The sequence below is a fragment of the Pomacea canaliculata genome, linkage group LG1, assembly GCF_003073045.1.
Source record: "Pomacea canaliculata isolate SZHN2017 linkage group LG1, ASM307304v1, whole genome shotgun sequence".
Classification (NCBI taxonomy): domain Eukaryota; kingdom Metazoa; phylum Mollusca; class Gastropoda; order Architaenioglossa; family Ampullariidae; genus Pomacea; species Pomacea canaliculata.
Genome location: NC_037590.1, coordinates 32,094,344 through 32,119,539, shown reverse-complemented (window position 1 = coordinate 32,119,539; position 25,196 = coordinate 32,094,344). Strand labels below are relative to the sequence as shown.

General features: G+C 42.5%; 1 protein-coding gene across 6 annotated transcripts in view; it reads right to left on the bottom strand.

The window, feature by feature from the left end:
- The window catches only part of LOC112569142 (potassium voltage-gated channel subfamily H member 8-like), a 91,803-nt gene that overhangs the window by 52,485 nt on the left and 14,122 nt on the right, over positions 1-25,196 (bottom strand). Inside the window, exon 1 of one of the 6 annotated variants that reach the window (XM_025246902.1) lies at positions 109-130. The exons of the other annotated variants lie outside the window; for them this stretch is intronic. The gene's annotated coding sequence lies outside the window, so the exon portion shown is untranslated. Of the gene's footprint in view, positions 1-108; positions 131-25,196 lie in introns of those variants that run through there. 6 annotated transcript variants of the gene reach the window in all.

Genomic DNA, 25,196 nt, shown 5'->3' with positions numbered 1-25,196 from the left:
ATATAAGTTCACCTTAAAAATTTTTTTCAAAGCATCGCAAGAAAAAAGAGCATTGCAAGTTACAGAGAATGCCTATCATGGAATCCTACTGGCTATTTCTTCACTCACGTGACCGGAAGAAGCTTTCAAACAAATGGCGCGGGGAAGTGACAAGTCAGCGTTTTTGAATAGTCGTTGAGGGCGACTGACATCCGGCGGATGAAGATGACACAGGGGGATGGTTTAGGAAGAGACAAAAAAGGCCTCAAAGCAAGTACGGAAACTGCTCTTCAGGATTCTCTGCAGGTTTCTAGTTCCACCCGTCAACCCTGGCTGTAGGTTTGATCAAATATAGATAGTCATGAAAAGCATCTGTGCAGTGAGCAGACCGGCCTTTTAAAAGATTTGTTTACCGGAAGTTGAAAAAAGAAATGCTTGGTGTTGGTGGCAGTTGAGCGGGTGGATGCTTGTGTGCCTAGCTCGAAGTACCCCGGTGATCTGAGTCAATTAAAGATGCTATCAAACTTAACCTTGTCATGCTCCTTTCTTATTAAAAAGTATTTAAGTAATCAAGAGAAGGACTTCAGAAATGGAAGAAAAAAAAACCCCAGAAAGATAAACAAGAGACAAACCTCGATTTGTCTTGAGGTTGCTGCAGGTACACAATATAACTTGCAGAAATACAACACTTCAATACAGACAAATACAGATAACAGGTACGCAGATAGGTGAGCTCAAAAATGAAAAAAAGAATATCGACAAAATGTATTGTATTATCACTAGTATCGCAAAACGTTTCGACAATCCTTCGATGTCTCGTCTAGTCAAAAGGTCAGCGACAGAGGAAAATTACCAAAAAATCTCGTATCAGTTCGTCTAATGAAGCGAGGAAGAGTGACCATCCTGTAAAGGTCTGGCAGGGTACTTTATTGTCTCTAACGATTGAATAAAACTTAGTGCAAGATACTATTGTGCTATTTCTCCAAATCTGGAAAGAATAATTATATCCTCCACCATTTGTTATCCAGGTACACGCTTAAACACACACAACAACTATGCACAGGTCATGGCAAAAATCACAGACATCAGGATAGTACTGTAAACACCTCAGCCATCGGAAAAGAGAGATCACATGTTATTAGGTGTATTTGTATACAAGCATGGTGTCACTAGTGTGATTTCCTTAACAACGGAAGTGGATGCATCCAGATATCATGAAATGGTATCGTGTGCTTTACCAAGTCATTAGAAAAAAAAATCACCCTACTAGACCTTTGAGTGGTTTCATTGAAAGCTGAAGGTAAAAGGTAGCATCTCTCGGATGTAGAGACGAAATGAAAAATGTTGCAACACACAGTAGCGATCCTACAAAGGAAGGGAGAAAAGAACCGTAAGCGCGCACACGCCTTGCCCCACGCAGTTCATCGGAGTAACCTTTCCTGGTGCGATGTGGGAGATGAGGGATGCAAGCACCAGACTGAGTGCCACAGCTCGCACTAGGAGGGATCGTTCCTCTTGCGTGAAGTGGAGCGGAAAGAAACAAAGCTTGGTTCATGTTCACCACGTTTCTTGTCTTCCTCTTTTTCTTCTTCGTCTTTTTTTTTCTCTCATCCCTCTCCACTTTTTATTTTTTTCCCTCTATGTCTCATTTATTTTGCTTGTGTTATAGTAGTTTAAAGGACTAGTAAGGTAGAAAATTGTATGTGAAGTGTTTTACCCGATCTCTAGAAAAACATTTGCACCGAACTAGTCCCTTGACACATTTCTCACTCTTTTTTCCCCTGGGAAGTTGATGAAAAAAAAAAGCAAAAATATTTGCTTATCCGACCCTCTCACTCCTTCTCTCTCTCACACACTTTTATCAGGAAGAGCAGCAGGACCATGCTATCGATTGAAAGACTGACTCTGAAACCTAATTTCTGAAGATCAGTATCAGAGTCGGAGCGAGTGAGCCCTCAGTCACAGCTACTCAGAGATGCTAGAGATGCTGAAGTTGCGTGGCCTGGCATGCAGAGAGCGAGCGGCGAGCCGAAACGTTTGACGTTAACGAGTCTGCACGTGACACGCGCAATGACACCCACGCGCGTGCTGTCCTTGCATAGCGCGTGAGACTCGCTTTTCGATTCGAAGTTGTCGCCTTCCCTCCCGTCTTCCTATTGTCAACCGTAGCACGGACACTCGGAGTCTGCAAGGGGCAAAACTAGGGGTTAACTGATGTCCATGATAAGGGTTCGGGAGTGAATAGTTTACCTCCGAGCCAGAAACTATAAGGCTAAGACTCAACGCAGGAGACAACCCTGGAACAGGTACCGCATGTAAAGAGAAAATAATATTCCCGAGACGAGATTTGAACCCAGCCCTCCCAGACAGCCGATCCTCACTATATAGGTTACTAGCACTAAACAATTATGCTTTCCGTTCGCGTTGTACAAAGAAAGACAGAAGGAAAAGGGAAAATATAAGAAAGGAACAAAGAAAAAACAAAAAAATAAAAAGAAAAAAATAAAGAAAAAAGACACAAAATAAAGAAAAAGAAAGGACTGACCGAATAAATTAAAACCTCAGGCAATGAGGCTCAAACATGCGTACTTACACTAACTCACACTAACACACACACAAAGTAGATGACAAACGTTGTACAGCCGGAAACAGCGCAAAAAAAAAAAGACTGATGATGATGATGAGGAGGAGGAAGAGAAGTAAGAGGAGGAGGAGGGTCTAGGGGAGCAGCAAAGCTGCCGTCGATATGTCCTGCAGCCATTTCACACCATGACAGCCAGGTCTCACCCTTAACTAGAAAGAGAAGAGTCTTCCTAAGCTGTACGGATCCCTGTACTTTACATCGGTTTCTAAACATCTCTGTTCTAGATTACTCTGTGCAGATCATCTGTCTCTTTCCCTCCGCCTGTTCGCTCTCTTCATCTCTTTTGCTCTCCTCATTTCCGTTATCGACCTCCATAGCGCAGACGCACGGATCAAAGGAAGGGAGCTAATGCTCTACTAAGCTCGACTGTCAACACTGATGTGCGAACGTTTAGCAGCTGTCCACCCGTGATATGAATGGCCATTCCGGGTCACCTCCTCCCATACTGGAAGAAACGTGTCCATTAAATGTTTGTATTATTTTACCCAAATGGCATTTGGAATGAGAGTTACTAAACTTTAATTCTCAGAATTTATTTGCAGTGTGCATTCTCCATTGCATGCTATATTGCTGACAAGGAAATGTAGAGCGTAGCGAGTGTTAAATATGAAATTAATCTCAAAGAGGCTTAAAAGTTAATAGAGGGCAACGAATCTGTTTTTGTATTGTTTATTGATCTGGCGCTAACGACAGCTCCAAAAATAAACTACAACAACAAACTGGTAAACAGATTTTGCTTGACCCCTGTCTGACTCGCAGGAGATATTTACGATTTTAAAATAAACTCATCTCGCGAACGGAGCAAAATTAGATGCCTTAGGGATATTAAATGTGCCTTATTGAGTTTATAGAAAAACCCAACCCTCCCCTTTTACTGTACTTATCTCCCCTGAAAAATCATATCCCGTTCATAAAAACAACTGTGAAGTAGACAGAGAGAAAGATTCAGCAGCAGCTACTCAAAACCATACCCGGCTTCGAACCATAGCTTCAACTTTGTAGAGGAGAGTTTGCATCATTGTGCCACGGGGCTTACCCTGATCAAAGTTACGTAACTCTCCCAAATTTATGGAACTGTGTTTTTATAATAAACTTAACCCGGTCGTCTGAAAGTAAAACGGAAACTATTCCTTAACTCTCAAGTTATTTACTGGGTTATTATTCATTTGACTACATCACCATTCAAGACCATCAGACAAACGCTGATGCCCAGTGGGCATTCGACTCTCGCCAAGGACGATTTCAGGCGCCATGTCTTGGAGAAGTGGGTCATGACCCTGGCAATATTAATGACATCGGAGGAATGCGGCTAGACTGAGGAGGTGTGTGGGTTTGGTGGTGGTTGGAGGAATAGAGTCGGGTGCCTGTCCTGCAGGCATTGGCGCATCCGTGACAGATGCTAGCAAAAAGTGGTTTTACACTCGGGGGTCAGGTATAGGGAGCCTCCGGGAGGCTGTTGTCAGACAACAAATCGTTTTTTTTTTTCAGGCCCGCCTCCAGCGGTTTTGGTGATGCTTCGCTCCGTAGTGAAGCAAGCATTTATGAATGGCTGGCTACAACCTGGCGTGTCAGGCATGTTGCCAACATTTCTGTGGTTCTACAGTTCCCGACTCTTTCTTCCAGCTTGCACAATTTTGTGTTTCGTTTGTTTACTAGCCTACTTTTTCTGTTTCTTTCTTTGATTGTCTATATAATTGTTTAATGGATTGTATTATTGATTTTGTTACTCTTTGAATTATTGACTGCTCAATTTCTGATTTTGTTCGGTTTGTTACATAGTGTATCATTGTTTGTCTGTAATATCATTTGCATTTTATTTTGTTTGTATAATTGTTTGTACACTCAAAAAACTAAATGTAGTATTAAGGGTGTATTTTATAAGAACTATGAAACAAGGGTCGGCAAGTTAAAAATACCTTTAAACTACAACACACCCTCGTAAAGAGACAGTGAGTGGCTCACTGATTACCCTGTGAGCGAGGTTCAATATCCACTTATTGCTTTCCACGGGACTGGCACACAAACTACTTCTGAAATCGAGTTTTCTCACAGTCGCTCTTTGAAAGGGTTGAAAGGTCTGATGGGGTTCGAAGTCCTCGTGTTACTGAATGGTTCAGAAGTTAGCACGATGTAAATCCGGAGCTTCTCGCTTCAGTGAGGTAATCGGACATTCATCTTGTAATTAATTTTAGTCAAGGTGAGTGAAAGTAGAGGGTAATGGACGTTATAAGGATTTTTTTTAGTAGACGTAGATGCTTATCGTTCCACAAACGGCAAAATATACCAGGATCGTTTCTGCATGAAAAACACACACAACACCCATTAGATTAATGGTGTGTAAGTGGAGAGGTGTATGTGTATAAACAAATTCTCTCTCTGAGCGAAAGCACCCGCACACGCATACGCACACGCGCACGCGTACGCACACTCTCAATCAGAACTCAAACACACTTTAACCATCTTCTAACAAAAATGTTTTCCCTTTAACCCTTCTTTTCGTAAGAGCAACAAATCACCCTCGTTTAGTGCTCAATAGGAACTTATGTTTAGACAGAAAACACGTGTTGATTAGCGTGTCCGTGGGTGAAGAGTTTCAAAGCATCAGCCCTGGCCTCATCCCGGGTGGCAGCATCGCCTGTCAGCGCTGTGGCGGACGCCTTTCTTCAAATGACATCATCTTCCTAATGCTTGACGAGGTCTACAAAAATATTTTTCTCCTAAAACTTTTCCCGCTCATGTGCTTGGAATCGAATTCTAACGAAGAAGTTTCGACTGTCGTTTAATTTTTTAAAAAGCTCATGCACCCAGTTTCGACAATGTACTCGTATGGCCCAGCGATGACAAATCGGCTCGGCTCATTAATTTGCTACGGAAAGCGGAGCTTTGTTACCTTTTCATGTGAGACGAGGTCATTTCCGTCCACCAAGGCTAATATCGGAAGTGCAACGTCAGCTCTTTTTTTTCAAACGTTTTTCTGTCGTGATTATCGCGTGCACGGCGCGTGTTACCATTATCGCATCTCGTTGTGGTCTGCGGGCTAGAAGCTTGCTTGAGAGGTGATTTGATCTTGTTAGACCTTCAAACAAAATATGCTAATGAACACAAATCGTTTGCATGCGGGAGGCTGGTTTCGCTCCATTAACTGTTATGTCAGTGGAGAGCGCATCAACGCTTGGGGTCCTGCAAGACGTTCAGTGCTTCTGCCTCGACGATATTTGCTCCCAGTCCAGGGATCCGAATCAGGTATGTGGTCAAATAAGGAAAGACATCTTCCGAAAAGATGTTATTTTTGGGTTAGAATGTAACGGTTAAGAAAAATATCGTCCTTGCAAATGAAGGTTCTTAGTTTAGATTGAACGCGCGCACACACACAATCTTATATTTTTCCTTTGTACTACAGTGTTCAATTCTTAAAACTTTTTTTTTAACCATCTCCGGTCGTGTTCTCGAACAAGTGTCTCGCCTGTAATGAGATTTTTTGTGCTCCCTTCCCTTCTCTCTCTTCTCATATCCGCCTTCTTTTCTTTCCTTTTTTTTTTCCTCGAATCCTCATTGGTTGATGCACCTTTTTTTATTTACAACCTGCGCAGTTAAAAAAAATTCTCAAATGAATTTTCAAATTTTTTTTTATACTGCTCTGGGGTTTTGTAATCCGTAAGCGTTTATTTTCTGCATTACTTGTACCCTAATAGCTGCATTTCATCTTTCATTATCTGGAATTTAATTTACGCTCAAGAATTCAATTTTCCACCAGAATGCATAATAAAATTGCTGGGTGTTCTCTGCTGGTGAGCTGAATATCAAGAATCAAAAAATAAGTGAGTTAAAAAAAATTTTTAAATCAAACAGTCGGCCAGGCTGCTGTTTCAATCTCTTTACCTTGCTTCACACTCAAATCAGGACGAAAATATCGCAAGTGTCTCTTCAGAGTTATTAGGTAGTGACAAATTAGCTAATTTAGCCTATGCCCTTAAAGTGCTGAAGTTTTTAACATTTAGATGGAATTTTAAACTATTTTCTCTTTGAGATAAACGTGTTAAAATCATGTTTTTTTAAAAATCTTACTTTGAAATGACAAGTGGGAATATGTTAACTTGTTTACAGGGTTCAAGATATGCAAAGGACAAGGCTGGAAGTTAGAAAGTAAAAAAAAAAAAAAGGAATATTGAAGACGACGACGGTGACGACAACAACAAACAGAAAAATCTCCACTTGGTGGAAATTTCTTCTCAAAAGAGATGAGAGATGAGAGACTCGTGAAAATGACTTTTCATACAGTGAAAGCACGCAGAATGAAACCAAAACTTGGACATGACCACAACTGAGGAGAATAGGTATTTGAGAAAGGCCAGCAAATGGACCAATAAGTGGAAAAATAATCCATTATAAATGCATTCTGACAACAAAAACAATAACAACATTCTTTGTCTCGTGTATCTCGTTCTGTACGTAAAGGTATGAACAATGCACTGAAAATAAAACTACTGCGATCGGTGTGAGGCTAATGATCTTCGAACTCATTTTTGTCCTCAAGGTTGTGTTCACAAAGCGAAGGTGAATCGTTATCCAGAGGCAAAGAGAGGAAAATGAAGAATAAACTTTATCGGTCCGAGGGGTCAGGCAACATCCGCCAAGTTTGGACACCGGTTGATAACGACTGAGACCAGACTCTTGTCCTTGATATACCCGAGACAATAGACCTCGTTCAATAAATAAAAGTACATTTACGGAGTATGACTTTTCATTTTTTTCCTTCCTCTTTTCTTTCTCTCTCTCTCTCAGCATTCAGGTATTGGTCAAAGTCTTATTGTATTGTTCGCCATCAAAAACACTGATGACCTTTGACCTTCACACACACACACTTAAAGAACTCTGTTTCGCTAGTCTGTGTATAAGTGCACCCGCTAGTTTGCGTGGGCATTAGTCTGAGTGCGCAGAGGCGTATGGGATGCATCATCTTGATGCATATGTCTTCGTTTCCAGAAGATGCGGACCCATGCTGAGAAGCAACTTCTCATTTCAACTCACCTGAATAACTCTCACGTCAACCACCAACCAGTCGATATGCTAACAATGTCATGAGATGTTATCTGCCTGCCGAGCATTATTGTCAAGTCATTAATTTTCCTGGATAGGAATATGGATTTCATCTCATGTTAAAGGTCACAAGGGAAGCTTGACTTACAGGCAGAGTCAGTGCAATGTCTTAATTATGCCACCACTCCTCGCTCTTTACCTTAGTTTTCCTTTTGGCCCCGCTGAACACAAAACAAAAACAAGTTTGGGAAAGGTTTCGGAAAATCGTCATGGGAAAACTTTGCCAAACTTGGTCAAATTTTTATCGATATATTTAGGTTAAGAATGGTTGGTGCGTGAGAACCTCTTTAGTCTCGGCAGTCATGGGTTCGGATTTCCGCTCAGAAATCTCTTTCTCTGCGTGTAACACCTGTTACCGTTCAAGCCAGAACGTCGATACTCAGTCTCCTGTGCCCTCGACATGTGTTCGTGCTGAAGGTGTGTGCTCGTGAGTCTTCGTGTATAATAAAAGCGCTTGAAGCCAGGCCTTCGTTTGGAAGTATTTATTTATTCAGCATCCTAACTGTTGGAAGACATATGGCCGGCTCACGTCTGCCACATACAGCCGTTTGATCGCACACCACGTGATGATAATCCCGCCAGAGCACAGTCACGTTATCTAGTCTCGTCACGAGACCACCTGTCACGCTCAAGAACAGTTCTGCGGCTTACTTTGATTACAGGAAATAGAATAAAAATGTGATATTTGCAAACCGATTATTTGATAAAGGCCGAAATTTTCGCAACAGATTTATATTTCAATATATTTTAATATCTGTAACAAGAAATGCAATTAAAAAAAACCCAAACCAGAAAATAAACTAAAAGGACTTAAGTTGGTCTTTAAGTTGTTTACGTGTGTCACTCTTGTTGACAGTTTTCACTTAATCGTCGAAAGTGCATGCCAGGGTTCGCTGGACACGTATGGGGAGGAGAGAAAACTGTGAAAGCTTTGGTCAGGTCCGTGACGCCTAAGCAACGACGACATTTTTGTTTTCTTTGCATTGTCATCTGATCGCACGGAAAGATGTACAACCGTCCTTTTTTGTTTCCACCACCACCACCCCACACGACAACTGCGACGATAGCACGGTAGGACGATGGCGTGAGGCCGTTAATGCGCGTGCGCCGTCTTTGTAGACTCGAGATCACGTGCACATCACTGCATCATCAGTCCTGTGTTTAGTCTCTCCATTCTTATCCCCCTTTCCACCCTCCAAGGAAGCATTTCTTCACGCAGCAGTCACGAACGGGAAGTGACTGTCAAAAGAACTGCGTGGCTATCAGGAGATCGCAGCGCCACCGTCATGTAAACACATTGGCTTGCAAACCTCTCCTGTCACTTCCGCCGACTGGTTCAGTCGGAGTGGACCGGAGGGTCTGGTGCTGTTGGGTCGTTAGGTGGACCTTTTCTAGTGTTTTCCAACAAAGTGTTTGCGCAGTGGATTCACAATGGCCCCCACAGATTACATCAGATAAACAAATCACGTGAATGACTAGTAAAAATAAATAAATATGGAGATTAAAAGCCACGGTTGGACATTTTAGTCGTAGTTCGGTTTGAAATGCAGGGAGTGACATAAGCACGAATGAATAATAATATTATGGGAAGTAAGTGTGTAAGCTCCTTCCTCACTTTCCCAGTTTGAAAAGCAGGAGTAGGTCCCGATGGCGCAGCGGGAAAGAGCTTATCGCTGTAATGGTGAGGATGCTGGAGTGTAGGATCTTGCCTTAAGGGGACAGAATTTGTCTCTAGACGTGGACCCTGCTAACAGGGCTAGTTTACCATGACATAGCTATATTTCCACATTAAGTGAAAGATGGCACATAGAAAATAAATCAGCTTCCGAAGAGGCAACTACTGAGAAACATTGACAGTAGAATCTTAAAGGATTATTGGTTTCCAGCACTACAAAAACATAAATCTCAGACAATAACAAACCGAAAAAAAAACCCAAGAATATTTACAAAGCCATGATTAGGAAAAGAAACTCGACGCTTGTAACTAGGATACATTAGGTATGTGTGTATTATATAGCTAGGATACACAGAAGGTAGGTATTGGGTGTATATGTAACTAGGATACATACGCCCCAGCGCGCAACTATACACCCACGCACACATCCGTATACAGGCACAGATGCGCACGCAAACACACGAGCGCACGTGCACCAAATGGAGACTAGTTTTCTCATCCGTGTTCAATGTAATCACGTGATTGACCTGCACTTTAGAGCTCACATGATGAGTGTGGGTATGTCACGGTCACGTGACTACATCCACGCTCGTCAACGCCGCTTGAAATGAGTTTGTTTGAGAGTTGGCCATACAGCTGGTGACAGCAAGACAGATCGTTGTGATTCCTGTCCCACAGAACATAGGCTGAGATGAATTGTCTATCGCCCAGAGGCATGTGTTTTTAATATCCAGCGATTTTTTTCTCTTTCTGAAAACATCCGCAGCAGAGTTGTCTGCTCTCCGTCTGATCTGTGTAGTGTTGAAGGGAGGCGACTACAGCCCTTTTGATGAGTTTTTTGCTGCGAGTGTGTATGTTGGTGGGTAGGAAAGGTGCCCAAGGACCGTCCAATTCACAGAAACCATTCAAGAAACATTTTAACATTGTCATTTTAACACAATTTTAAGTCGACCTTAACACAACTCATCACCATGTTGGTGATTTGTTTTCGGACCTCTCGGTCTGTCTCCTTTGTTTTGGAATTAAATTTTGTTGAAACTGGTAATACTTTATCTACGCTTGAGCATTTCTCTCTCTCTCACACACACACACACACACGTACGCACGCACACTTTCCTTTCCTTTATGGTTCTTTTTATATCAAGATGGTAAAATATTTTTTTTTTATTTACTAAACCGTTATATGATCAATGGCATATAACTGCCTCAAATATAAACGTAGTAATATATTTTGATTCAAGCGTGCAGGGCAAGAATATATCTAGAAGGATCTAGAAGGGTAGAGGAATACACGAATACCCCAACGCCGTGCAACTCTTTCACAATTCAACGAGACACGGCAGCCGCCCTGCGCATGATGAAGGACTGGAGCTGTGTTCACCAGGCAAACCTTTTATATTCTTGTAATTATTAGTATTTAGATAAAGACACATTTTTGAAAAAGTTTTTAAAGACGGCTATTAATCTATCGCAAAACTGTTAGTAGGCACAGCATGTAGTCATGGAGACAGGAGCAGATACTACGTAGAAGCACCACTGGCCCTAGAGTCGGCTCTTCAGGACATGACGAGGTCGCCCACCCTACAAGTGGGAACAACTTTGTGCAGAACAGTATCAACTCCGAGAAGAGCAGCTTCTGTCTGTGGAACATATAAGTGTAATTCAAAGGAAGGCGATTCCAGAAAAACTTGTCTGAAGGCCGTCGAGAAGACACAACTCCAAGTGTGAGCAACTGTCCTCCGTGTGGGAGTAAAACTTTGTGCTGGAATGCTCATCAGCTGCGGTCACTTCGTGAGTACACGTTCACGTTTTCTCTTTTCATAAATAACATTTTCTGAACCTTTTTAGTAATGTGAATATCAAACTGGATTTACAGAGTTTTTCTTTTAATTTATCTTGGGGGGAGCCAATGACACTTAGAATGTTTGAAAATGTAGGTTTATTTTTGGTGTAGAAATGGGTCAAAGGGTGTTCAGGGTTTCATTTTTCCTTTCCAGAATCTGTTAAATATAAGGCCTGGAAAAGAAAGGTGTAGTTTGTGTTGGAGCAACTCACAAACATCCTTTACAGTGTGTGTGTGTGTGTGCATGTGTGGCTGAGCGTGCTGACATTTGATTTTGCTGTCCTGATTTTTTTCTCATGTTTCTTTCGCTCGGAATGAAGCTGATCGTTATCATGATCGTGAAAAGCGAGAATAGTAGACTTATTCCTTGTTTTGACAAAGAATTATGTAGATAAGTGGGTTTAGGGGTGTGTGAGAGAGGTTGAAGGGAAAACACGTTAATCCCGTGATGACGGTGTATGTTCCTACCCGCACGAGGGCGCTTTTTGTTATTAAGTGCTTTTGTGCGAGCGGCTCGGGGAATTTTCGTTGCTCACATCTGATTTTATGCATGATGTTGAAATTGTGGACATCAAATTACGTTTGTTCCGACAATTATCTCTGTTTGAACTAGCAGAGTGTTCTTGGGTTCGTTCCTTGCGAATTTTCCCCATGTGCCACCATTTTGTTTTGGTTGGCTGCTTGCTTTGAGTTTAGAGATGATTTCACACTAGGGAAGAAGGAGTGGGTTAGAAACAGGAGTACCCCGAGAAAAAAACTCAGGGTTAGGGACCATCAAGTCTGTGAGGATTAGGATATCAATTTATTTACACCAGCGGATCTACCCATAAAACAGTGGTGTACCATCTCATGTAGTCTGCTCAGTATTCATGAAAAGATAACCGAGGCCAAGCAATGAGAAGCAAGATGGCCTACTTCATAGTTCTCTTTGCGAGTCATTGACCTGGAGTACTCAATGACAGATTGCTTACGAGTTATTTTCCATTTGTTGGCTGTTTTGTCAATATGGTGATGCATTGTGCTCTATTCATTTTTGTGAATCGTGGTTTGTCTACTGGAATTTTTCTTGTTTACGCGGGAAGAAAAAGGTGGGTTATACATCGAGAGAACGATGTTTATGTCAACTATACCTCTCCAAATTTCTGTACTTTATTTTAGTGGTCCTAGCAGCACTGTTTGCAGATGTAGAAAGCAACTGGTGAAGAAGAGATGTGATCAAACCCAAGGACACATGGTTGCAGCCGTCAAAAAATCCCTGCTAGTAAAGTTTTGATGTACAAAACCCTGACAAATACTTGATGGTATCGTGGCAGAGGAGGGTGGGACCGACAAGGGTAACGTTAATCTCATACACTTGACAAAGACGGATAGAGTCCACAAGAAAAACACAGAAAACAGGAGCCTGCTTTTGTTTAGGTTCTGTTTTCTGTTCAATTTTCTTTTTTCTATTTCAAAGTCACTTGATTCACGCGTTATTTCTTTCTATTCCACATTCGCATATATCCCCTTTCCCCCTGATCCCCGTCGCATACCCTTCACACTTGTAATCATTTCTCCATTGAGTCAGTCATACATCCAAGCAAAGCGGCATCTCCAACCAATTTATCTTTATTCTTTGAAGTTGATTGGATTCTAATTACGTCGGATGTCCTGGGTTCAGGCAAGTGGGTGTCTTCGCATGAGTGCCGCCATATTGGTTCCCGCCGAGCACGTGTTATTGAGGATCGGTCGACGCCAGCCAATGGGAGACGACGCGAGAACACCACAGTCTTGCCCCACAACCGTGGTGTGTGCTGTCAAGCTTCTATGACCTCCAGGCCTACTTTATTGTAAGTCTACAATACTAGAGACCTCTTCAATATATTATCAGAAATTTAGTTGTGCCTATGGCAATGCGTAGTCTCAAAAACAATTTGTTGGCTGTTCGGTCTTTTTTTTTCTTCATTTTAATTACATTAACTGTTCTTCGTGAGAACGGCAAGTAGGTACAACTGAATCGAAACTTAAAAACCTACTGCACCTCTGGAAATAAATAGTATCGACAATAAAGTGTATATACAAATGGACATTGTGCTATTTGTGGACAATGAACTCTTGGACGTTGAGTTAAAAATAAACAAGTCACTGAAAGCCTATTATTGAAATACTTGTGAAACGAAGCAAGATGCGATTACCTCAAAGTACTCAACAATAAATGCGAAACCAACACTAAAAGCAAACTCTGCTATTAAAGGAATACAGATCTTATTTTAATTGTCCATCCTTTTACACAACCACAAAATACTGTTTACAGGAAACAACTTTACTCAAATGGAATGCACGTGTAGGAAAGGGATATATATATATAGCAATAAATAATATAAGGTGGAGAAGTAGAGCTTTTTAATTAATTAATGGCAGAAGTATTGCCTCACGCCGCCCCTTTCCCCTGTGTAACATGTGGGCAATCATTTATCACTAAGCTGAATTCTTTGCATTGTCCGCGTGTTTATGATGTTGGTGGAGCCGTAGTCACGTCCACGGTTTTTGTTCTTGTTTTGTGAGGCTTCTGGGTTTGTTGATGTTTTGGCTTGTTTTTTCAACGTGTTGGGATTGAGTTAACTGTTTACGACTCCACCCGTGTCCAAATTGCTAGGGTGTACACCAGGCAACGCTTGTGAACCGGATATTCTGTGCGACGGATGACATGCGGAATATGCAAGATTAAATACAGAATGCTAGTGCTTGCTATGAAAATATTTGTTGAAAAAGAAATACTTTGGGCTTTTTTATTGACATCTAGTTTACAATGAGTACTTGACAGACTAATGCCCGTGAGCCAATCACAAGAAGCTCGCGCCAAGTACTTGTATTCCTTGGGACTACTGACTTGGGCTAAAGGGCAGACAGCTGTCCATCTATGTGTATCCATGAGGATAAGTCAATGACATTACAACTCCTGCCTAAGAAGCTTTTCCTTTCTCAATCATCCCCATCCCTCAAATCCAAGAAGTCTTAATTCACTCACGTTCTTCAATTCTCATTGATCTTTTTCCTATTGATTTTCTAAGCTGTGCATGTATGAAGGTGTTTGTGAGAAAGTAGTTCGACCCCCAGACAAGCTGTTACTGCTTGTGAGGTAGTCTTTCCCCCAGTATTCGTGGACGAAGTCAACATATTCTCCCCCCCCCTGCAATGTCCATCGCCAGGCGGCGCTCAGCCGATCATTCACGAGGATAGCGTGGTACCCCACCCACCCCTTGCCACCCCGCCTCGTGATACGGGCACCAGATGTGACCTCGTTAGCACCTTGCTCCTACGCAGAAAATCCCCGCTTGTAGGCGAAAATCGGTTAGAAAACATACGGGTGGTGAGCTGGTCGTAGCCAAGCAAAGACCCGAAGCACTGATACCCGATGTTTTACGAAAAACGATGCCATTTATTTAAACATTTATTGTGGACCTCGTTGTGAAAATTGCAGAGCTTGATGGCTAAATTACAAGGCGAGCATCTGGACGCTAATAATAATATCGAGATGAAGAAAAGTGTATCGACAGCTCGTCTTCCTCATCAGAAGTTCCGATGGTGCTAACATATATGTATTTATTGGCCATCCAAGTGTCTTATATTACTCGCGTTCCCAAGCACCAGAAAAACTTATAGGGGAGACAACAAAAACTGCAGTAATGTCCCCTTTTGAATTCAATAAACCGTGTCAAGTTCTGGATGGCTGTTTAACAGGTATTCGTTAATACATGCTTTAATGGCTCCTCTTGACCTGAAGGAGACTAATTGATGTACACGTGACCTGCTTCGTTTATATGACAAAACAAATTGATAGATGTAGCAGACATAAAGGCAGTAAATATACTTCTGTTGAATATACATGTATGTGAGTTATTTGATTGAAAGTGTGCATTGTCTCTGTATGCACATGTAACTCTGTGTCAATGCCCGCTCGTGAAAGCCAACGTGGTTAATTTTCCTTTCACGCACGTGTACGCATGAAGAAAAAAATAATAAACTCATTTCTTCTTGTAGATGAAGTGCTGTGTGACCGGCAGCGATACATTGAACCTATGTCGTGACCTTTTGAGCATGCTACTCTCGCGAGGTCAACCACCGAGCCGCCACTCTAGTCCTAATCACCGGGGCGTCTAGAAAGGCCACTTCCGGCGGACACGATGAAGCCCGGGGCACGGCCGCCATCAAGCCTGCGTTGTACACGAGCGGATCAAACGTGTGTTTGGATTCAGCAGCGCGGGACAAATCTCTAGGCAGCTGTGCAACCTCTGAGAGGGCTCTCTACCCTGACATCGCTCGATTGATTGATATTGATGAAACCGCAATTGAGGCGTAGCTCGCGGCGTTGGCCCTCTGATGTGTATCGGAAGGGTCTTCGGTCACAGGACGGCTTTCAAGAACCCGGGCGTGGGTTCGCTGGACAAGGCGAGAGATGGGACCGATAGATCCTTGTCAGTGACCACAAGGAAGTGTTTGATGCTCCCCCGAACGTCCCAGACTGAGATCACGTGGACTAACCGTTTTTCGTAAAGTCTTTTTTTAACGTGCAAGTTACCGCTACATGATTGAGCAGCGAGAGCAATTAAAACGTGGGAAGTAGTCTGGCTTTGAACGAGAAAAATTAACAAGAAGGACATGACGAGCAAAGAACAAAGAAAAATATAATAGCAACAGAATTTTGTAAAGATTTGTGGTGAAGAGATGGTGATGCCAAGGGTGTTTTCATCTTTCATGATGTACCGGGGATTAAACTGACTAGTATGTCTTGGTAAGGGTCTTCAGTAGATGATAGGACCTTTTGCTATTATATTTGCGTATAGCCTTGATTTGGTATTGAAGATGGAATCGATTCCTTGAAGGGATGGAGGGTATTGACTGAAGTCTATGGCTCTGTGCAAACTCTAGCAGCCGTAGGCACCTCCGCCAGACCGAATTTACCTACCGTTCCTGCCCACTGATGATACACGTCAAGCCGATCTTGAGCTTCGAGGATGTCTCTTCCTCGGTACAACCTTTAGGACCCTTTTCAGATGGTTGTAGGACTTCTTCGTGCGTAGAAGACAAATAAACTTGGACAATGGCTGGTACTGTCATCGTGGAAAGCCTTCGTTCAGCAATGAGTGTTAGCATCCCGTTCACCTGCATGGGTTAACTCTCTTAGCCTGCATCTCTCTCAAGATTGCCCACGAGACAGCAGGACTATTTATCCTTGGTCAGGGCGTTGTTACCGAGGAGACCTTCGTCTGCTGGGAGCGGAGCTGTCTCCTCCATAATCAATGTGACCGACTTTGACCATTTCTCCAGCGTGCCACACCCAGTGGTCTCTGCTGGTTTGCCAAAGGGAATCGTAGCTGTGGCCATATTCAAGCCAGCCCGCCACTTCGCCTCGCTTTGGTATCCTCGCACCGGCTCGCTCACATCCCCACAGCACGCTGGACGACCGTACGATCGTTTAACCAGGGGGAGTTGCTGTGAAAAGCTTGAGGCTCTTTCTTCATTCGCCTCATAGGAAGAATAAAAAAAAGCTTTGGGAGTTTCTGTCCACTGGACTAGAGTTCGTGGGATTGACTTTGGTTCCAGTTACCGTGGACTTGCAAGACAGAAATGAGGATTACAAAAGCTTTGTTTCGCCGGTCGAACAGCGAACACCCGATTTGCCTCGTCTGTGGGGATTAGAGTTTTTGTCCCGTCTCTACGACCGACGTGGACCATTCCACCCGCCTGTACCCGTCACAACACATGACGATGGCTGGAGCTGTGCGCAGATGTATGTGACCCACGCGCAATACCCGTCTACGCTCTCCAGAACTTTCTCTCTCGGTCTCTCTTGCCCTCTGAATATTTCTCAAGCGCTTTTTTGCTTCATTTTGCTCAGAATGGTGTATACAATGGGAAACGCAAGAAATGAGACTACAGACCTCTTGTCCTGCACTATCTTCCTGTAAAGAGAATCCGGACCGCGAAAGAAAGCTCCCGCACCAGACTAGAAATAAGTGCTTCCATCCATACAGTACAGACAACAAGACAAAAAGGACCAGACAAGTCAAAACACAAGTTGGGCTTTCCAGAGGGTTGCTGAAGATCTGGAAAAAAAAATTCTTTTTCTTACGATCGTATGTAAAGCAAAGGTTGGGTAGGTGTATTGAGAATGCCATGATCGTCGAAGTACGCCATAGTTCTGGAAAGGCGAGAGCAAACGTTCACTTTAGTTTTTTGGTAATCAAAATGATGGCAACATGGATTGGGAGGATAACCTTTCAACATTACAGGGCTGCTAGGGGAATGATATTTTCCTTAAATAAAATGCATTTACTAAAAGTGCCAGTGTGACAGTTTGTTTTCCTTTACAAAAGAGAAAGGAAACATTCTGGCTTTCCAGTGTTTTCAAACGTGGGTCCAAGCATTCTGTTTTACCCATTCATCCCTGGAACACTTCGGCGGCTAATATTTAGGTCATCCTCATAACGGTAGACTTTTAATTCTTCACCTTGAATTTTCAAGCTGGTTTTGATGTTCTCTCCCTCCCCTAACCCCCAACATGGCATCTTGGATTCCTGTGTTGTGATGAGTGTGACAGCTGAGCCGAACAGCTGAAAATTAATCACCCTGAGAGGGAATCTACTCAATAAGTAATGTTGCAGTTTTGACACCTCCTCCTGTGCGGCTCGGTTCGCCCTCCAAGGACCAGGTGAAGACTTGAGCAGGCGCCGCCACCAAAAACGATTCACGAGAAGAAGAGCAGGTAGGAACGCCGAGAGACAGACACAAGCAGGTGTAACAGATAGCTCTAATGGGTTAACACTCTCTGCTCTCATATTTACCCATCGCTTTACAGTCTGTGTCGCGCCATTAATTAACCTTTGAGGTTCCACACATCTGTGTCTCATGCAAACAATTGCTGAAATGTCTCCGTCTGGTTTTTTTTTATAAGCTACCCGATCCTACCTTAAATTTTTGTTCCAGTCTCTCGCTATTGTTTTTTTAGTGAAGTTTTTTATGAATTTTTTTCTTTTCTCATATTTTAAGACTACGGCTTGTCCCACATCTTTTACTCGTTAGGTCATGTTGTCAACAAAAACACTGGGTATGCATGAGTGCATCGAAAAACAAGATAAGAAATCCAGCAAAAAAGTAGGTACACAGTACAAATAAAACAGGACCCTAATGTCCTCTTAAGAAAGAGGTGAAAAATAAAATATGTTCACATAAAATATACAGTCTGCATGTTTATGTGTCTGCGCCGGGCATATGTAACACTAAGATTATAACATCGTTCATCTCATGAGATTCACTCTTTAAAGAAATAATTCTCTGTATAACTGTCAAAGATGATATAAACATAATTAAATACGTAAGCTGTCCTCCTCTGTCACTGACACATGACAGCATATTTGTGACCAGGAAATCCTGTGCCACACATCGCAGTGTCACGTGCACAATATTCACTTTTAAGCATCATTGCCAAAGGCGGAGTGAAAGTGTTCAGACGAAAGTACTTGGCTAATGGCTGGAAACATCGTCAGGAGATGTGGATGAAGCTGAACATTTCGTTGCGCAACATCAATAAGTTATACGAATTATCCATCCCATAAGCAGAAAGGACAATAACAGAGCTCATTCCCAGGGTCACTCTGTCAACTAGTTACAACTGTCATTTGTTTGTAACTGACGATCAGCCAGTACCTGGCAGGCCGTCACAATGATGATGTAACTGGAGGATCATTAGCCGAGTCCATGGAGTATAAACGTACTAAAGTGACGTCACAGACAACGAATAGCCAGCGCGTGCAAAAGAATATGTATGCTTAGGTTGTAACCCACAGAGAAGAAAACTGGATAGAGAGAAAATGTCGTTATCCGCATTGAGTGGGTCTTTTTTTCAATATCTACATGATGTCACTTAGTGCACTTCTCCAGCGGAATCGACGAGCGCCATCTAAGGGGCAGGTCACTCCGTTCAACTGTCTACGTACCTCAAGTATAGCCCGCCTTTCGTCTCCTTTCTTCCAGTGGCCTGTCGGAGTGCATTCTCGTCATGAGACTCGAGGCTGAACTATATGTTGTCTATTATTTTATTATATTCGTGTAGAGGTTTCGGATGGGAGTGGGGAAGCCAGGGGAGGAATGGAGGATGGGGGGAAAGACTTGTAGGGTCGAGACAGATTGACAAGAGCCGCGCACTGAGACCAGGCAAGCAGTTAGTTAATTGTCCACCGACGTCCACCCATCTATCCGCATTATCATTAAACTTGAGAGCCCGCAAGTCTTTGTGGGATATTACAGCAGTCTTCCTGACATTATTGTCCGTTCGCCCATCAGTCTATCCATTACTGTATCATTGTCTCTGGATCTCTTTATCTGCTCTTGGCTGCGACTTTGTCCAACGTAGCTTTTATTCTTTCTTGCCTATAATAAGTTCGTCATCATCCTCATTATCCTCCTCCTCCTCCTCTTCCTCCTCCTCCTCCTCCTCCTCATCATCATCATCATCATCAAATCCATCTAATCAAGCCATCAAGATCATCACCAACCACCAATTACAATGACGCAACCACATAGATGTATAGAGAGAAGAAAAAGAAAAAAAAACTCTTTCCTTTCACATTTTCACATATTTAGCTAGATATACAACGACTTTTTTTCCTCTGTAGTACGTCATCACGTAGTACAATACTGGAGAAGCGGATATCTGGTTAGAACAATGACGTCCAAACCTGGAGGCGTGACGGTTCGTACCCGAGTGGCGCAGTGAACTTAATTAACCCCAGTCGACCCAACTGATTGAAGTAGATACCTGACTCCATAGAAACGTAAAGCAGGGATTGGGCGAGGAGATAGGCACCGCCCTCACACAAAAAGCTGGTCTCGAAGTCTTTCACACACCACTCTCCTCAAAACCGAAAAAAGGTCAGGGACATCCTCTGCCTTTTTTTAAAAAAAAATAAAAAAATAAAACATGGGCACCAGCATCATTAAGACCTTCGTGCAAGCGGAATAACAATGTTCGCAGCAGTCCGTTGTGAGCGTTACACGCGGCCATCAACCGCTAAAGCGAAGCAGACAAGCGTTGGCGACGCAGGGCATTGAACCGAAGAGAAGCGAAGTCAGGTCCGCTGTTTACCACGGCCTTGTATGCGATGCCAGGATGTGGCCGGGAAGCAGTGCTCTCTGACATTTAGTGCACACACTCACACCTTCCAAATCGAATCTCAATCGATTCTCTAGTGCATAGCATTCTGCTGATACCGAGATGAAAGGAGACCGCTCCTTCATAAAAACATCGAAGTACAACCTCTCGCCATCACTGGAACACGCTGTTGGAGTCGTCTTTAGGTTCCTCGCTTCTAAAACCATTGAGAAAAATCGTGCAGTAAAGTCGGGCATGCCTTCCGAGTAATTTCACACAGTAATTACAACTCATTGCTCATTACCGTAGTGGCTCGAAACTGGGTTTTAAAGACGTAGTTATAACTGTAAAGGTCAAAGGTTAGGAAGACAGGAAGTCAAGCAAGAGAAAGCGATGAAAGAGCAGAAACAAGAGAAACTGTAATGCCTAGAAAGAAAGAAAGATAGGTAAAAATAAACGGAAAGATTGATAGAAACGGGTTCGCAATCAAATGACCGTAATATTCAGTTTAATAAGATTATGAAGGCAGACGAACATTTTTAATGAAAGGGGTTTTCCGAAAAAAATAATCCTTTACCTTTATTGGAGTTAATAGGAAAAGGTTTGTGGTGGGTGTCAATAAAGTAGCGGGTAGCCGTGTTTTCAGGGTGGACGAATTGCCACACAAAAGCAGCTTCCCGTTTAAAGAGTTGTTTGGCTCGACTGGTGTTTCCACCTAATCCGTCTTCAATCAGTGCGGAAGGCATGGACGGTCGCCATTGCCAGCGCTCGTGGGTTTTATTTTTTTCTTTCGATCCCAGCTTTAGCGAACCATCTGTTGCAGTTTTCATTACGACCACAGAAAATCGTCAATGATGTGAAATGGTGATCTGCGTGAGTACGTGAGTGGAGGTTAGAGATTGCATGCGCGCTGAGTGTCTGTCTGTCTGTCTGTCTGTCTGTCTGTCTGTCTGTCAGGGAGAGAAGTGGAAAGATATGCAAGCAGTATGAGGAGAGTGAGCGAGAGAAAGTTGTGTGTGTGTTGTTGTTGATCCTCTTGGTTCCACAAATCAATTTAAGAAGTATTTTTCACGGCTCAGCTAGGCAGACTCAAAATAATATCACTTCTTTCCGAGGGTTTTGTAGGTCTAAGCATACAGTTGCTTTGTATATATGAGCTAGGTAAAAACCCTGAACAACTTTACCTTGCTATGAACCTGTTTTATCAGTCTACAAAAATGCTTTCTCTTCATAAACTGTGAGACATACTCGTACCGTGAATAGCAACCACCTAAGGCTCTCTGAGACTGGTGATCACATGTTGTCCTAGAATATGGCACCACTCGGATCACCTTTTGGGAGATGGAGGAGTTTGTATCATTAGTTATGGTCCAGGGTATAGACAGGAGGTATGTTTGGGGCCAAGTGAGGACATCTTGAGGCACCTAGACACCAATCGGCGCAGTCAGGCCCAGGCAGGCGAAGATGTCAGAGGTCAGTAGACCCAGTCGCTACATTAACAGGGGCAAGATGCAACCTGCAAAGAACTTAGCTCCTTGCGAATCAATCAAACCCAAACAAGTTGTGTGTGGACATTCTCTAAGCTCCTGGCTACACATCAGGTGCAGGCTCCACACAATCAAGTTGTAATTTCTTCCGCTGCATTTCTACACAGAAATAGAAACAGGCTTTTGTTCTGTCATTTTCCCCCCAAAACTATATGTGAATCCTAGCGAAAAAACAAAAACCAAAAACAAACAGGAATAACGGGTCGATGAGCATGTCTGATGCAAATTTATCCCAGATGTCTCATCTAAGCCACAGAATCACGTGTGTTCATTCCACTTCATGGAGGGCTGGCGAGACGCTGTGTAAAGATACTATTGCTCATTAAGCAGGCCGGCCATCGACCTGCACAACTGATGTTGTTATAAAAGCTTTGTCTCTCCCATTTCCATTGTTCTCTCATTTCTGGCGCCCAATATGTCCAGCTTGAATCATCAGTTCATTTCTGCTTACAGATATCCAGCGCGCGCGCGTGTGTGTGCGAGCGCGTGCTCGTGTGTTCTTCAGTAAGTCTTAATGCCTAAGCTTCTTTACAAAAGACAAGGAAGAAAATGAGACTGAGAGAGAGACAAATGTACATAATACTAATGATACTAATCATTCATATGTTTCATTTTGTGAAAAAACAATCCTTATTTCTTTTCCATGACATTTGATAAGAACAAACAGTCGTGTAAGGTCAGAGTTCAGGATGCTGGCATCACTAGGAAACTTGTGTAGACATCTTGCAAAGCATGCATTATTTATATTTTTTATATTTTATTTATAATGTAAATGTGGATGGTTTATTTCCTTATGAAAATACAATTTATGTGTGCTCGTCTCTACTAGGTATGAAAATAGAATTCACTGGAATAAAGTGAATCTTTACATCTGAATCTTACAACTGTGTTTTTTATCCATTTTCTGGTCCATACTCCTTCATTTGTCTCTTGCCCTCACCCGTCCACCCTTTATGCTCGGTCGTATGTATGAGTAGGATGCTTTAAAAACTGGAAACACAGTTCTGCTAACAAAACACGTAACCCTGGGTAAATAAATAACAAACACCAACAACAATAAAGTGGAATAAAAGGTGCAGACAGCAGACCCCAAGGAAGTCTGTGGTAGGTACTGTACTCGGTGACCCCGAACTGGAGCGTGTTGTCGATACATTCGTCCATATTGTTCCTCATCTCGAACCTTTTGCACATGCGTTGTATTGTCGTGCACGCACGAATGTACGCGAATGCCTCTGTCAGCAAAATCCGCACCTTCTGTTCTTATTATTCTAGTTTATTATTGTGCAAAGAGCCTTGAACGGGGCCATACAACCGTCAATTTTCTATTTTTGGCTCGTTGCGGCTACAAAATCGTGGTTAACTGCCTCCTCCGGTTATAACTGCTCAAAACGTGCGAGTTGCAGGGTGTACCTGTCGGCCCCGCATGAAATGATGTCAAGAAATGATTTCCTGCTCGACTGTTGCCCCGTTATTATTCTTTGTGTATTAATCTAGCAGGTATGACGCAGGTAAAAAGCATTCCTGTCAAAGGACATAAATGTGGCCAAGTGAAAACTTCCCGGCATCCTGTTTCGAAGAATGATTTTTTTTTTCACACGAAAATTTCTACTCGTGCACCGTCACATGATGCGATCCACGTGACATGCAGGGATCAAAGAATGTAAATTGTTGATTTAATGAATTTACGACCCTAGGTACCTCAGGTATGTGATCAAAGTGTGTTAATCAAATGTATGTAATATATGGTGACCAAGATACAAGCAAATGGCGGTGCAAGGTGTTCAAAGGTGCCTCATATGTAAAAGGTGCTCAAGTTACACAACGTGCTGTCATCAAAGGTGCTCAGCTTGGGATCGATTCCATAGACATATAATATTCTTCATAAACGTTTCCCTTGAAGCATTCACGTGTGGACATCATCAGCAGACAAGCAGGAAGTAGAGCTAAAAGCGCCCACACTTCCGTCACGTGACCAGCCTCTTAATTCTCCCCTACTCCCGGTTCATTGTCTCTGACCAGCACTTATCAGGTCTACACTAGGCAAACTAACACTCAGAACATAAACGATTCATACGTCAAACACAAAGGTTACGAACCCCGGTCCCCGACATCCACACCCACACTACAACCCTCTACAGCTTCGATCACTCGAAAAAGGTTTCTTAGCTCGAAGTTTACACCATGGAAACGCTAATCCATCTGTTAACCCTCTGGTGTATCTGCCTTCGACCAATATAGTGTTGAAATCTTAAATTTTTAGGGATGAGATTGGACATAAGGAGTCGATGGTATCACCGCCAACAGATATAACCCAGGAGCCATCTTAACTATAATCCGTAGCAATCTCCATCAAAGTAGCACTGGAATTTCATCATCCTCATCATCACCACCATCACCACCACCATAATCACAATCACAATTGCTATGGCTGTTGTTAACAACAGATATTATTTGCATTAATGTTATCTTGGAAGCATAGGACCATTAGCTGGTGTTCACGGTCTGGTCTGGTTGTTGCCCTCCTTTCTCTAAGGGTTGAGCCACACACTATCTCGGGCACTAACTGTCTCTCCGAATCACCGCCAGCTCTTTTCATTGCTGTCATGGCAGTGGGGAACCCACTATTCCCTTCATGGCAGGCTTTTCTGGAGAGTTTGGGGACATGTGCGAGTTTTTATATCGACGCTGCATTATGGGGAATGAAGGATACCGTGAAAAATTATCTGAGAAAATAGAAGCTCGAAGTTTATGATGCACTTTGATGTCAGGATCGTTTTTTCCGAGGATTTGAAGGTTGTAGGCTTTTAATGTGCGGCAAGACCTTAATCGAACATCGGTGTCAAAAGTGTTTTCTGAAAGTATGTTCGTGATCATTCAATGGCGGATAATTGAGAGAAAACGCGGACTTGTGTGATCACACAGAATACAATAGTTATGAACAGAATGCCGAGAAATATGAAGCATATAAAAACAGCTAGAGGGATTTGTGATTTAAAATTTTCTTCGAAAATTGAAAATTTTAAAAAATGAGGGTAAAAGTTTATATAATAATTTAATAAGCGTGTAATAGCCAGGATGCTCATAACATTCGAAAAAAAATTCTGCATGATTCTTTACCACTTTCCCACCAAACTAGAAGAAATAAGAGTTGAAATTAATCAGAAAATATCCATTTTAGAAATGTTAATTTGAACAGCTATTTGGACAATCAGGATAATTAATTCTCAACAAAATATGTTCAAAGTGACGACTACTGATTAAAACATAATGTGCAAACCTCA